Source organism: Agelaius phoeniceus, chromosome 20 (genome assembly GCF_051311805.1).
Source record: "Agelaius phoeniceus isolate bAgePho1 chromosome 20, bAgePho1.hap1, whole genome shotgun sequence".
Lineage (NCBI taxonomy): Eukaryota > Metazoa > Chordata > Aves > Passeriformes > Icteridae > Agelaius > Agelaius phoeniceus.
In genome coordinates this window covers 4,746,475-4,758,165 of record NC_135284.1, presented here as the reverse complement: position 1 = coordinate 4,758,165, position 11,691 = coordinate 4,746,475, and positions in this window count along the sequence as shown.

The window sequence follows — 11,691 nt, the reverse complement described above, 5'->3', positions numbered from 1 at the left end:
GAGCAGCTCAGCCCCAAAGCAGCACAGGAGGGTGAGCAGCTCAGCCCCAAAGCAGCACTGCAGGAGTGAGCAGCCCAGCCCCAAAGCAGCACTGCAGGAGTGAGCAGCTCAGCCCCATCGCGTTTTGCCCGGTTTGCAGCATCGAGGTGATGCTGGCAGGAGGATGTGGCTGTTTCCCCCCAGCCCAACCCCGCTCTGCTGTTGCCCTGCGGGGCTGGGGGGGCTCGGGCAGTGCTGGCCGTCTGTGCCACTTCACGTGGGCTGTGTCACATCTACCGCGAAGGCGCGGGGTGTCTGCACCCCTTGTTGACACCACGGGCTGGCTTTTGGGGCTGCACGCCCAGCTGCAGCTGTGGCCGAGCACGGCGACCAGCTGTGACAACGCACCGGAGCTTTTGTCCCCGCTGTCCCCCCGCCGCCGGGCTCGCAGCCCCGGGAAGGGTTCGGTTGCCGCCGAGCCCCCTCCCGGTGCTTTCCCGGCGCGGGGGGAGGCACCGCAGCCATGGCCGCCCGCCCGCACTGCGGCCCCGCAGCCCCGGCAGCTCCCGGGCACAGGGAGGCACCGGCAGCTCCCGGGAGCTGGGAAGGAAAGAAAGGGAAGAAACTCAGGGTGCGGTGAGTGAGCAGCGCGGTCCCAGCTTTGCAGGCAGCTCGGTGGGTCGGGGAGGGATGGGTGACCCCACCTGCGGTTCCTGCCCCTTTCCCGGGGTCTGCATAAAGATGGCTCCTGCCGGGTGTCTGCTGTAGCGGTTTAAATAAATTATTAAAACAGATAAACGCGACCTTTGTCGGCAGGAGGTGCCTGTGTGAGCAGCGCAGGGAGGTCCTGCTTGGTCCCGGTGTGGTGGGAGGAGGGAAGCGGCTCGGAGGGGTTTGCCATGGGAATCCTGCCCTCTCCCTCCTTTCCTGGCCAGATTCCCTCGGGCTGGCCCCTGTCTCGCAGATCCAGGTCTGTTCTTGGGATGCAGCCACAGCACTTGGCTGCCCGCAGAGGTGAGCCTGGAGACAAGACTGGCTGATGTCCTCCCACCCCTCACTCAGCTTCACGCTGGGGAGTTCCCTTTTCCATCACCCGGCCTGGCCCAGGGCAGTTGGTTTTTTCCCCAAAACAGTGTGGCCCAGGTGCTGTTGCTGAACACGGAGTGCTGGACTGAGCCCTGGGTGGCAGCTGTGCCACTTGCCTGGGACAAGAGGGCCCTGGGGACAATCAGCAGTGTTAGCAGCAGCACCGTGAGCCGGGGGGTTTCAGCAGGGGGGGGATGTCACCCCTGTCCCCAGATGTGCCTTTCCATGCCCCAGTACAGCCATGGGAGCCACCTGTGTGACCTCAGGGACAGGAGAGACCCTGGCTGTGGCCCTGCTCCTGAGGAGGGCAGGGAGTCTAGGGCTTGGCCAGGCAGAGCTTTGCTGCCCCTTCCCTGGGTGAGCAGAGCCCCCAGCCCTGTCCCAGTGTCCCGGGGAGGGCAGGAGGAGCCCGGCATGAGCAGAGACTCCGCCAGTGCTGCCAGTGCTGCTGCCTCCCTGCAAACTCCCGGCTGTTTTCCCACCTCTCCCCAGCTCCCCTCACCCCTTCCCCCTGTGCCACTGCCATCTCGAGGTCAGTGCCACTGCCCACCCTGCCAGCCACCCACTTGGGGCACACCAGGCACGGGCAGGGGTTCCTGTGGGCAGCGCTGGAAAAAGCGACGTCCTGCCGAGCCTGGCCTCAGGTGCGGCTCGTGCCAGGGTTTGAGCCTTACTCATCTCACGCTCTTCCTCCTCTGTCCCCACCAGCAGGACCGCCAGAGGCGTGGGGATGGGGCACTCTGGGAGGGTGATGTGTTTCCCAGATGGTTTTACAGCGAGGCTTTTCCCAAACCTGCCAAGGTCCTGCCTGTGAAGTGGCGGTGGCATGGGCAGGGCACAGCCGGGACCGTGCCTGGGCCCCGCTGCTGGAGCAGGACCAAGCCGTAGGGAACAGCCCCCCCTTCCCTGCTTCACTCGCAGAAGCTTCCAGTTGTGGCTGAGTCACTCCTGCTGTAGCTCCTTCTCTCTCCTTGTTTTGGATGGAAGTTTTCCATGGAAACCCACGCTGGGCCGGGCTGCAGGCTGGGATAAACACAGCTGAATCACAAAAGGCCGTTTCGCCAAGAGCTGTCAGATGGCAGCAACAGCGTGTGGGGCCAGTGGGCACCTGCCCGGCCTTTGGGGGGCAACAGCAGCACCTCTTCCTGCAGCCCCCACCAGCTTTGCTGGCTCAGCCCCCCCGGGCCCACCCTAAATTCCTACAGTGCCAGGATGCCACTTGGCACAGCCGGGAGCGGGTGACAGGTTTTGTCTAGAAGTTTTCTGGGGCCACGTGCTTTCCCAGGGATGCACAGGGAAATCCCATCCAGGAGAGTCCCTTGGGACCTTTGCTGAGGCAGCGTCCACCCCTGTCCTCAGTCGCCGGGCTCTGTGGGGTCACGGCTTGGAGGTGCCAAGAAGACCCTTCCCACCCTCCTGGCCGTGCGCAGGGACGCGTTCTGAAGCTGCCGGGTGCGTTGCCGAGGTCAGGCACGGTTTGTGCCATGCCTGTGCCCTGCTGAGCACCAATCCACCGTGGAGGAGGCCGTGGCAGGGGCTGTGATCCTCCTTGGCACCACGTTCCTTCCCGGCACCGCTGCGGTCTCTGTGCTGAGGAGGAGCACGGGAGCTGGACAGCCTCTGTCCCCTGGCGCCGGCGGCTGGCCCCAGGCCCAGCGGCTTGGAAGCGCCGTTGGAAGACAAGTCCTGGTGTCAGGAATCCAGGATATTTTTAAGGACTCTGGAAGAAAAACTGATTCCAGGGTGTCAGCGGGAGAAACCTGGCCTTCAAAACAACAGTGCAGCTGGAACGTTCCCGGGCTGGAGCATGGGGTACAAGGGGCCACAGCACTGCCCACAGGACATGTCCCCTCACCCAGAGGTACCCTGGAAGGGACACTGGTGTCACCATGGCCTGGACCTCACTGTGATGCTGTTGATGGGGTATAAACAAGGAGGTGTTTCCCAGAAGATGGAGGGTGGGTTTTGTGGCAGTGGCAACTTTGCAGCATGGATGTGCTGGACATAGCTGTGGTTTTACCTGAGCACTGGTGGGACTGCCCAAAAATCCCCATCCTGGAGGTGTGAGGTGCTTGGCCCATCACCAACAGCAGCAATGGGAAAAGCAGGAGTCACAGGGAACAAGCAAGAGACACAGCAGGGCACAGCAAGGACCTGCTACCTCTGATCCTCCCATGTCCCACTGTGGCCCTGCTGGCCCCTGGGGACCTGGTGGTGGCCATGCCTGTCTGGGTGAGGGCAGAGCTGCCAGGTGCATGACCCCATGGATGGGTGAGGGATCCTAATGGGGCTGCTTTGCAGAGGGAGACTGTGGGCAGGGGACCCTGCATGACCCCTACTCAGTCTAGATGGGACACCCACAGGAGCCCTGTGCTGCAGGATCGCGGGACTGAAAGTTCTTGTTCAGGGACTCTTCCTGTCCCTCTTGCCACTGCCACCGTCACCCACTTGGGCCTGACCCTACATCCCCGGTGTCCCCATGGGATGAGGTACCTCCCTCCCCTCCGGGTCTGTGTGGTCCTACAGCCCTTCCAGCCCCTTCTCTCCATCTCCAGGGCCGTGAGTCCCCGGTGCCCCCCACGAGGAGCCCTGCCCGGCCAGCACCGGTCGCTGCCGGCTGCTGAAGGCCCGGTGCCCGGTGCCGGGGCAGGCCGGGCCGCTCTGACTTCGCCGCTCAGGAATCTCCTGGCCGCGCCGGGCGGGTTGTGCAACCTGCGACCGCCCCCGGCCGCCCCCGCCCCGGCCCCGCCGGCAGCGCTCAGTCCCCGCCGCGCCGGCCCCGCCGCCAGCCCCGCTCCGCCAACGGGTCCCCCCCGGCGGGGACACGCGGCACGGGGGAACGGGACCCCGGCTGCCGAGCGGACGAGCCCGGCGGGGACGGTCCCCGAGGGGCTCCGGGTCCCCGCCGGGAGGGCAGGTGAGGGGCTGCGGGGCAGGGGGCAGGATGGGGGATCCGAGGAGGGGGTCCCCATCGATCCCGCTGCCCGAGGAGGAGCCGCTCGGCGCCCGCCCCCCCGAACAGTAAGAGTTGATGTGCGGTGAGCTGCATCCTGCATGTGAGCTCCTACTGCCCCGGGAGGCGGGCCGCCCCCGACGGGACCCCCGCCGCCCCGCCTCCGCCTCCGCCGCCTCGGGGACCCCCGGGGGTGGGCGAGTGGGGGGAGCCGGTGCTGCCCGCGGTGCGAGTCCGCCTGTCCCGGCGACCATGGCTGTAGACTGTTACCCCCCCAGCGGCACAGTAACAATCTAAAGCCACGGTCGCCCGGGCGGCGTCGGAGTGGGGGGGGAGTCGGGAGGGCGGGTTGGGAGGGGGCAGCGGTGCCTTGGCGACGGCGAGGAGGCGTCCCCGCCACCGCAGCGAGCGCGCCCGACCCCCACCGGCGGCGCGGGGGGGGGGACTCCCGGTGCTTGGGAGGGGGGGGGAGTGTCGGTAACATCGGCAGCATCGGTAGCATCCGCCCACCCCCCCTGCCCGCCCCCTGCCCTCCCACGCGTGTCCGCCCCGCCGGGAGTCCCCCCCTACCTGGGCTGCAGCGGGAAGGCGGGGGGGGGGCGTCCGCCGTGGGGGGGTCGGTGTCTGCGGGGGGGGAAAAAGAGAGCGGGGTCAGGCGGGCACCGGGACACCCCCCCATCCCCGCCCCTTCCCGCCTTCCCCCCCGCCCCCGTCGGGGCGCGCTCCCCGACGGCTCAGCACCACGGACAGCGCCCGCCCCCCCGGCGCTGCGGCGGGGCCGGGGCCGGTGCGGGCCGGGGCCGGGGCCGGTGCCGGCGGTGGGTCATGCTTCAGTAGCCATGACTGTAGACTGTTACTGTCCTGTCCCTACGCAGCAGTAAGCAGTCTAGAGCCAAGGTGCCGACGCTCTGACTCGGGCTCTCCTCGACGGGGTCTCCGCGCTCTTTAGACGCAGCGGGGTGAAGGCGATCGACCCCCCCCCCCCCCCTCCCCGGGCTGCGGAGCCGGCAGCACCCGGGCTGGGGACACGGGGCTGCGGGGGAACCCGAGGGAGGCGGCGGTGGAGAGTGCCTGGCACGGCGGCACCGCGGGATGGGGCTGGGGGGTCCCGTCGGGGGTGGCCGCGGGGACGCTCGGAGAGGGGGGGGCCAGCGGGCGCCGGTGTCACCGCGGAGCGGGACACACACACACGCACACGCACGGCCCCACACGCGGATGCGCTTCCGCACCTCTCCCCGCACCCCCCAGCCCCTGCAAGGTGCGGGCGGCCGGTCCCCGCCGTGCTCCCCCCCGGGGCGGCCCCGCGCTCAGCGCCCGCCCCCGCGCACCGCCCCCGCCGGCGCCGCCGCCCGGCCCCGCCGCCCCCGCCGCCCGGCCCGCACGTGGGGCTGCGCCAGGCGGCACCGCGCCGCCCCCGCCGCCGCAGAGCTCCCCTTCCCCCGCCCCGGCCCCCGGTGCCCTCCGCTCCGCCTCACCCCCGCCCCGGGGCCGGCAGGTGCAGCGGGGGCTCCGCTGCCCCCCTCCCGCCCCCGCACCGGGCTCCGTCCCCGCTTACCTGCGGGCCAACCCAGCCGGTGCCTTACCTCCTGCGGGCCCCGCGGCTGCCGGGCCGGGCAGGGGCCCCGCGGCTCCCGGCGGGGCCGGCGCCGGTGTCGGTGCTGCGCTGTCCGCAGCGCGCGGGGCTTTTATAGGATCGGGCTCGTAGTAACGGGGATCTCGGCTCATTCATAGAAAAGCATCAACCTACACAATGACGTGAGCTCTACGTCAGCGAGGAAATTTAGGGAACGGGAAGACGCTACTATTTATATCGGCGCGGGGGGAGGACAGCGGCCCGGAGCCGGGCAGGGGGTCCGGGCTGCAGCAGGACCCCGGCCCTCCCCACGACCCCTCGGGAGCCCCCCCCGTTCCCTGGCTGCTCGAGGAGCGCAGTGGGGCAGCACCCAGCGCCCCACATCCCTTCTCCACCTGCTGCCAGACCCAGGGGCTGTGCACCCACTGGAACACAAACTGAGGGTCCTGTCCCCCCGGGAGTGCCGTGTGGGGCACCCCCTGCCCCAGACAGAGGGATCCGTCCAGGCACCCATGGGAATCCGGGGTGCCCATCACCCCTGACCACCCTGCTAGGCCAGGACGTGGCCCCATCCTGGCATCACCACAAGGCTGCTGATTTGGGGCTCTCTGAGCCCCCCATCATGGCAAGAGGTCGCACAGGGGTCCCCACATCCAGGCACCATCCTGGGGGTGCCCCTTGCCCACCTGCACCCCTCACCCACAACAATGTCCTGAGCAGCACCTCCCACGTGTCCCCTCATCAGACCCCCTGTCCTTGCAGTGCCACGAGCACCCACGGGTGCCACCCCAGTGCCCTGCAGGACAATGGGACAGCACAAGCAGTGGTGGGGGGTGAGTTTAGAATACACGGGGTGAGTAACCCACTGCAGCACCGTGCTGCCCTGACCCCTCCAGCCTCACAATGGGGGCTGGCCCTCACTCCCACCAGGGCTGGGTCCCCCAAAAGCCGTCAGTGCTACAGAAGAAGGTTGTGGCTTCACGGGTGAGTTAATTTTGGCTCCTTGCTCCTTCCCGAGCGCCAGCATCCCCCCTAGATGGGCCTAGAGTCTTATCCAGGGGCATTTGGGAGCATCTTTTCTCCCTTTATGCACCTGTGCGTGCATCCATCCATCCATCCATGCATCTCCCCCACTCCTGCTGGAGCCGTCTGACCTCACTCTGCTCTGGCGAAGCATCACACCGGTAACCACAGCAACAGCGGCGTTGTCATTGACAGCAGCATCCGCGCCCGCCAGCATCCGCTGCTGCGCAAGGCCGCGCTGCTGCAAGGCCACACGCTGCTCCGGGGGCCTCAAGCCACGACCGCCCCACTCCCCTACCCCTCACACCCCCAAATACCTGCAGGGCGCCTCAGAGAATTAACCCCTCCCAACCCCACCGGCACCTCCCCACCCTCCACCGACCAAGGTGTTGCCACCCCCCTACAACTCCCCAAAACGCCTTTCCCACCCCCTGCTAGATGGGGGTGTCCCACTCCTGTCCCCCCCTCCCCCTTTTTTTTTGTCCCCACGCAGCACCGGCGCTCGCCCCGTCGGGGCTCTCCGGTTCGGCGAGGGGAGGTGGGGAATCGCTGCCGCAGCGCTCCCCGCCGCAACCGTGACTCAGCCCGGGATTAGTCAGCAACTGGGGCCGGCCCACCCGCAACCGGCTGCGCAGCTCCGCCGCTCCTCCCGGGGGCCGCGACCCCCCCGCTGCACGTCCCGGTCCCCCCCGACGCGCACACGGTGCCCCGAGCGGGAGGTGGATTGCGGGGGTCGCGGCCCCCGAGGAGGGGGTGTCGCATCCCGGAGCGCGGCCCGTTGCTGCCATCTCGTGGGCTTCCCACCGGTGAAACAGCCGCGTCCCTGCCGTGGGAGGGAGCGAGAGGAGCCGGGGATGTGCGTGGGGAGGGGGAGGTCACCTATAGGGCGTGGGGAGGGGGTGGTGGGTGAGGGGGATTGGAGGGGGAAGGGGGAGAGGAAGGGAGGTCTCGTTGTGCCATCGTGACTCCACAGGGGCGGGGTGTTCACCTGCTTGGATGTCACCCCACAAGGAAGGGATCCTACTGCCCCACGGTGCATCACTTCAAAGGAAAGGGTCTCATCGCCTCAAGGCCCAAAATATCAGCCTGCTGGAAGTGTTCCTCACCCAACCTGGGCATTGTGCCACAAGAAAGGGGTCCCACTGCCCCATGAAGCATCATCCATAAGGGAAAGGTCCCAATGTTTCACCAAGCACCATCCCACAGTGATGAGATCATCACCTGCCTGCAGAGAAGGGGTTCCATCGCCCCATCAAGTGTCATCCCACAGGGAAGGGGTGCCACTGCCCCAGGAAACAACACCTGGCAGGGATGGGCGCCCTTGTTTGACTGAAAATTGCCCCCAAGAAGCATCACCCATAAGGAAAGGGGTCCCATAATCTCACCAAACTCTGACCCACAGGGACAGGATCCTCATCTACCTGCAGAGGATGGGTCCTGTCACCCCCTCAGGCACCATCCCACAAGGAAGGGGTCCCACTGCTCCACAAAACATCACCTCACAGGGATGGGCTCCCTTTTCTTCCCTCCCCCATAAGGATCCCATTGCCCCCCAGTTCCGAAAGGGGAATTGCCAAGCCCTGCTCCTGGGGAGGAAGATCCCTGAGCTCTGGGATATCCCAGGACTGTCCAGCTGGACAGCAGTTCAGTGGAAAACACCTTGAGGGTCCTTGGGGAAGCTGACCCTGTGTCCTCGGGATGAAGGAGGTGAATGGTGTCCTGGTGTGTGTTGGTTGACAGCAGTGAGAGGATCCTTCCCCCTGTGGGCTCCCAGCATGGAAATGCTGCAGGGAGTCCAGGGAAGGAGCACCAAGAGGAGCAAAAGGCTGGAGCATCTCCCTGATGAGGAGAGGCAGAGGGCTGGGAAAGAGGAGGCTCCAGGGACCTGTCAGTGCATGCACAGCCCTGGAGGGTGTGGAGAGGGCAGAGCCAGACTCAGCTCCTGCTGCCCAGTGCCAGGGGCAGGTGGCACAGCTGAGTCCCACCACCAGGGAGCCCTTTCACACTGGGAGGGGAGCACTGGCCTGGGCTGCCCAGGGAGCTGCTGGGGTCCCCATCCTTGGAGATACCCAAAACCACCTGGGCAAGGTCCTGTGCAGCCAGCCCTGGTGACCCTGCTGGGGCTGGGGATGACTTCCTGAGGTCTCTCCCAGTCTCAGCTCTTGCTCTTTGAGTCTGTCTCTTGTGCACCTGGCTATCCTTCCACAAGGAAGGGTTGTCCTGCTCCGTGAAATATCACCTTGCAGGGATAGGTGCCTTGTCTGACCACTCTGTAAAAAAGGGTCCTCTCAGTGTCACCCCAAAAGAAAAGGGTCCCATTGCCCCATCAAGCCCACAGAAAAGGCTTCCCAAGCCACTGGAGCATCACCCCCCAGGGAATGACTCCCATTGTCCATGCCAGCAATGCCACCCAGGCAGCCCAGCAGGGAGCAGCCACCCTGGCTGGGCCTGTGCTGTGCCAGGGAACCTCTGCCCTTCCCAGGGATCCTCTCCTGATGGGGGCACCCCGGGAGAGCTCGGCAGGGTCCCGTGGCTGCCCCCAGGGCCTTGGCACCGGAGCAGCTCAGGAGATGGGCAGGGGTGACCCAGGGCTCAGCAGTGTCACGAGTTGCACAGCCTCAGCCCCTCAGTGGAGGGGACACACGCACACATCCCCCGCACACACAGGGGCGCACTGTCGGGGCTGCTCTACCCCGGCCCCGCCGGCAGAACGGAGCTGGAGCTGCCAGCGGGGGCTGCAGGCTCCTGGCGCTGCCGGATGCGGCCCCGCTGGCCAAGGGCAGTAATGGAAGACATGTGTGTGGGCTTTGGGGAGAGGCTGCGCTGGGAAACAGGGCCCTGCAGAGACCGGGGGGCTGTATCCTGTCCAAAAGCCCAGGTCCCACATGAAGCCAGGCATGCGAACGCGATCCAAACCACAGCTGGATTTGAACCGAATCTCCCAGCATCTGGGCTAATTTGCTGCAACTTTGATTGATCGTGGGGAGGGGGCACAGGCGGGAAACGCTCCAGCTCAGACCTCCCAACAGAGCCAATGACTTAACCAGAGCTGGTTCCAATCTGCTCAGCACATTGAGGCGAAAATGCCCCTTTCTCTGCGCGCTGCCGGCGCTGGCTCCTCCCGCGGTCCTGCAGCCCGGCCGTCCCCGATGTCCCTCGGAGCTGGACATGGGCTGCAGCTCCCTGGGGACACCCGGCAGTTTCTGAGAGCTCTGGGTGCGCAACGCTGGCTCAGGCTGCTGGGTTAGGATCCCTCCAGAAAGCCGAGCAGGACAGGACGGGGGATACTCGTGCAAAAAGAAAAAACCCCTCCACCTGCCCCAAAGCCCTGCGGGCACCGATCCGCCCCTCTGCTCCTGGGAGAGGCCGGGAATGGGAGAGGAGCTGCAAAGGAGGGTGGAAAAGGTGAAGGGTTTTTCCATTGCCTCGCTCGGCCGCTGCCCCCGAGGCTCGGCGTCACTCAGCAGGTAGCTGGGGCAGCCCGGGGTCCCGGCCGGCCCCGGGGGATGCAGCTGTCTGGGAGCCGCTCGCTGCCGTGATTTATGCAGCTCAGCCCCATAAATTACCGGCACGGAGCCCGCGGGAGCCATCGCTCACAGCGACGTCCAGAGCTCGCTGCCAGAACCTGAAACACTTCCAGCCGTTAATTGAAGAGGGGGGAAAAGAAAAAAAAGTGGGAGAGGGGGGAGAAATTAGTGCCCGGAGAGTTGGGATTAAACCGCGGCTCTAACGAGGGTCGCCCACGTCCCGCTCCCAGGATCCCGGCTCTTCCTGTGGACAAGAGCCCAGCATGGGGAGCAGGGAGGGGAATTTCTGAGCCTGGGATGAGCCCGCGGGCAGTGACACTCCGTCCCGGTCCCCAGGGTGACATTTCCGCAGCGAACTGGGACCCGCTGAATCTGAAGGGAATCTGAGGGTGGGTTCCAGGTGAGCGATGCTGAGCTGTGAGGGCAAGGGCTGCCACCAGCCCGCACCCTCCCTGCCAGCACCCATCCCTTTCTGTCCCGAATTCAGGGCTGGCCAAAGCCTGTCCCAGGCACCAGGGCCCCCACATTGGCTCCCCTTCACCAGGGGACCGGGGTTATGGGGTGAAACCTCAAGGGCCCAGGTGGGAGGGATGGCACTGCTCGGGTTGCCCTGCTCAGGCCAGGGGGTGCCAGCGGGACACCCCAGGATTAGCAGCCGGCCTGGGGAAGCCCATCACGATGCTTTGCTGTAGCAGGAGGTTGTGCAAGAGGCTGCGGCTGTGAGAAAGGAGAAGTGAAAGTGTGAAGCGAGAGGCGGCTCCCCCCGCGCCAAGGGGGGTACCCCATGCTGCACCCCAAGCCCAGCAGCTTTTTCAGCGACGGCTGGAGGGATAAAGCGGGGGGGAAACGTGGCTCTGCCTCCCCCTCCTCCTCCTCCTCCTCATCCCAAACCACCGCAAGCCCCCAGCCCACCCCAGCCACCGCCACCGCCACCGCACATCTGGGCGCCAGCGCTGCGCGCCCCTCCCGCTCTCTGCTCTCCCCCCTCACCAGAAAATTGCGCCCGTCTGCCTTCCCTCCCTGCTCCCCAGAACCCCTTCCCACATCATCTCCACTCATCGGACACGACCTTCCACCCTCTGCGCCCCAAAACGCGACCACCCTCTCCAGCCTTCCCAACCGATGGGTGCCCCCCCGCTCTGCCCATCAGCACCCATCCCTCGGGCGGGGCGGCGAGCGAAACCCCTCTGCTCTATCGCTCCCCAGCCCCGTCCGCCCCGTCGGGTCCCACCTGCCGGGGAGGAGCCGCCTCCGGTACCGGGCGGGGTGGAGCGCACCGGGAGCCGCTAGATGGCGCCCTACGAGCGGTACCGACGGGGGGGACACCTCGCCCTTTGCCCGGGGACACCCCCGGGCCCCCCCTCTGCGGGGCTCCCGGCCCCACCCGGCTGTCCCCGGGCAAAGAGCGATGTGCGAGGATCGAGACCCCCGAGGGGGCGGTCGGGGCGCGGCAGGAGAAGACCGGGAGGAGGGAAAAACCGGGCTGGGAGGAGGAGGAGGAGACCGGGATGGGGAGGGAGGGGTGTGTAAAGGGGGGGGCCCGGCTTGTC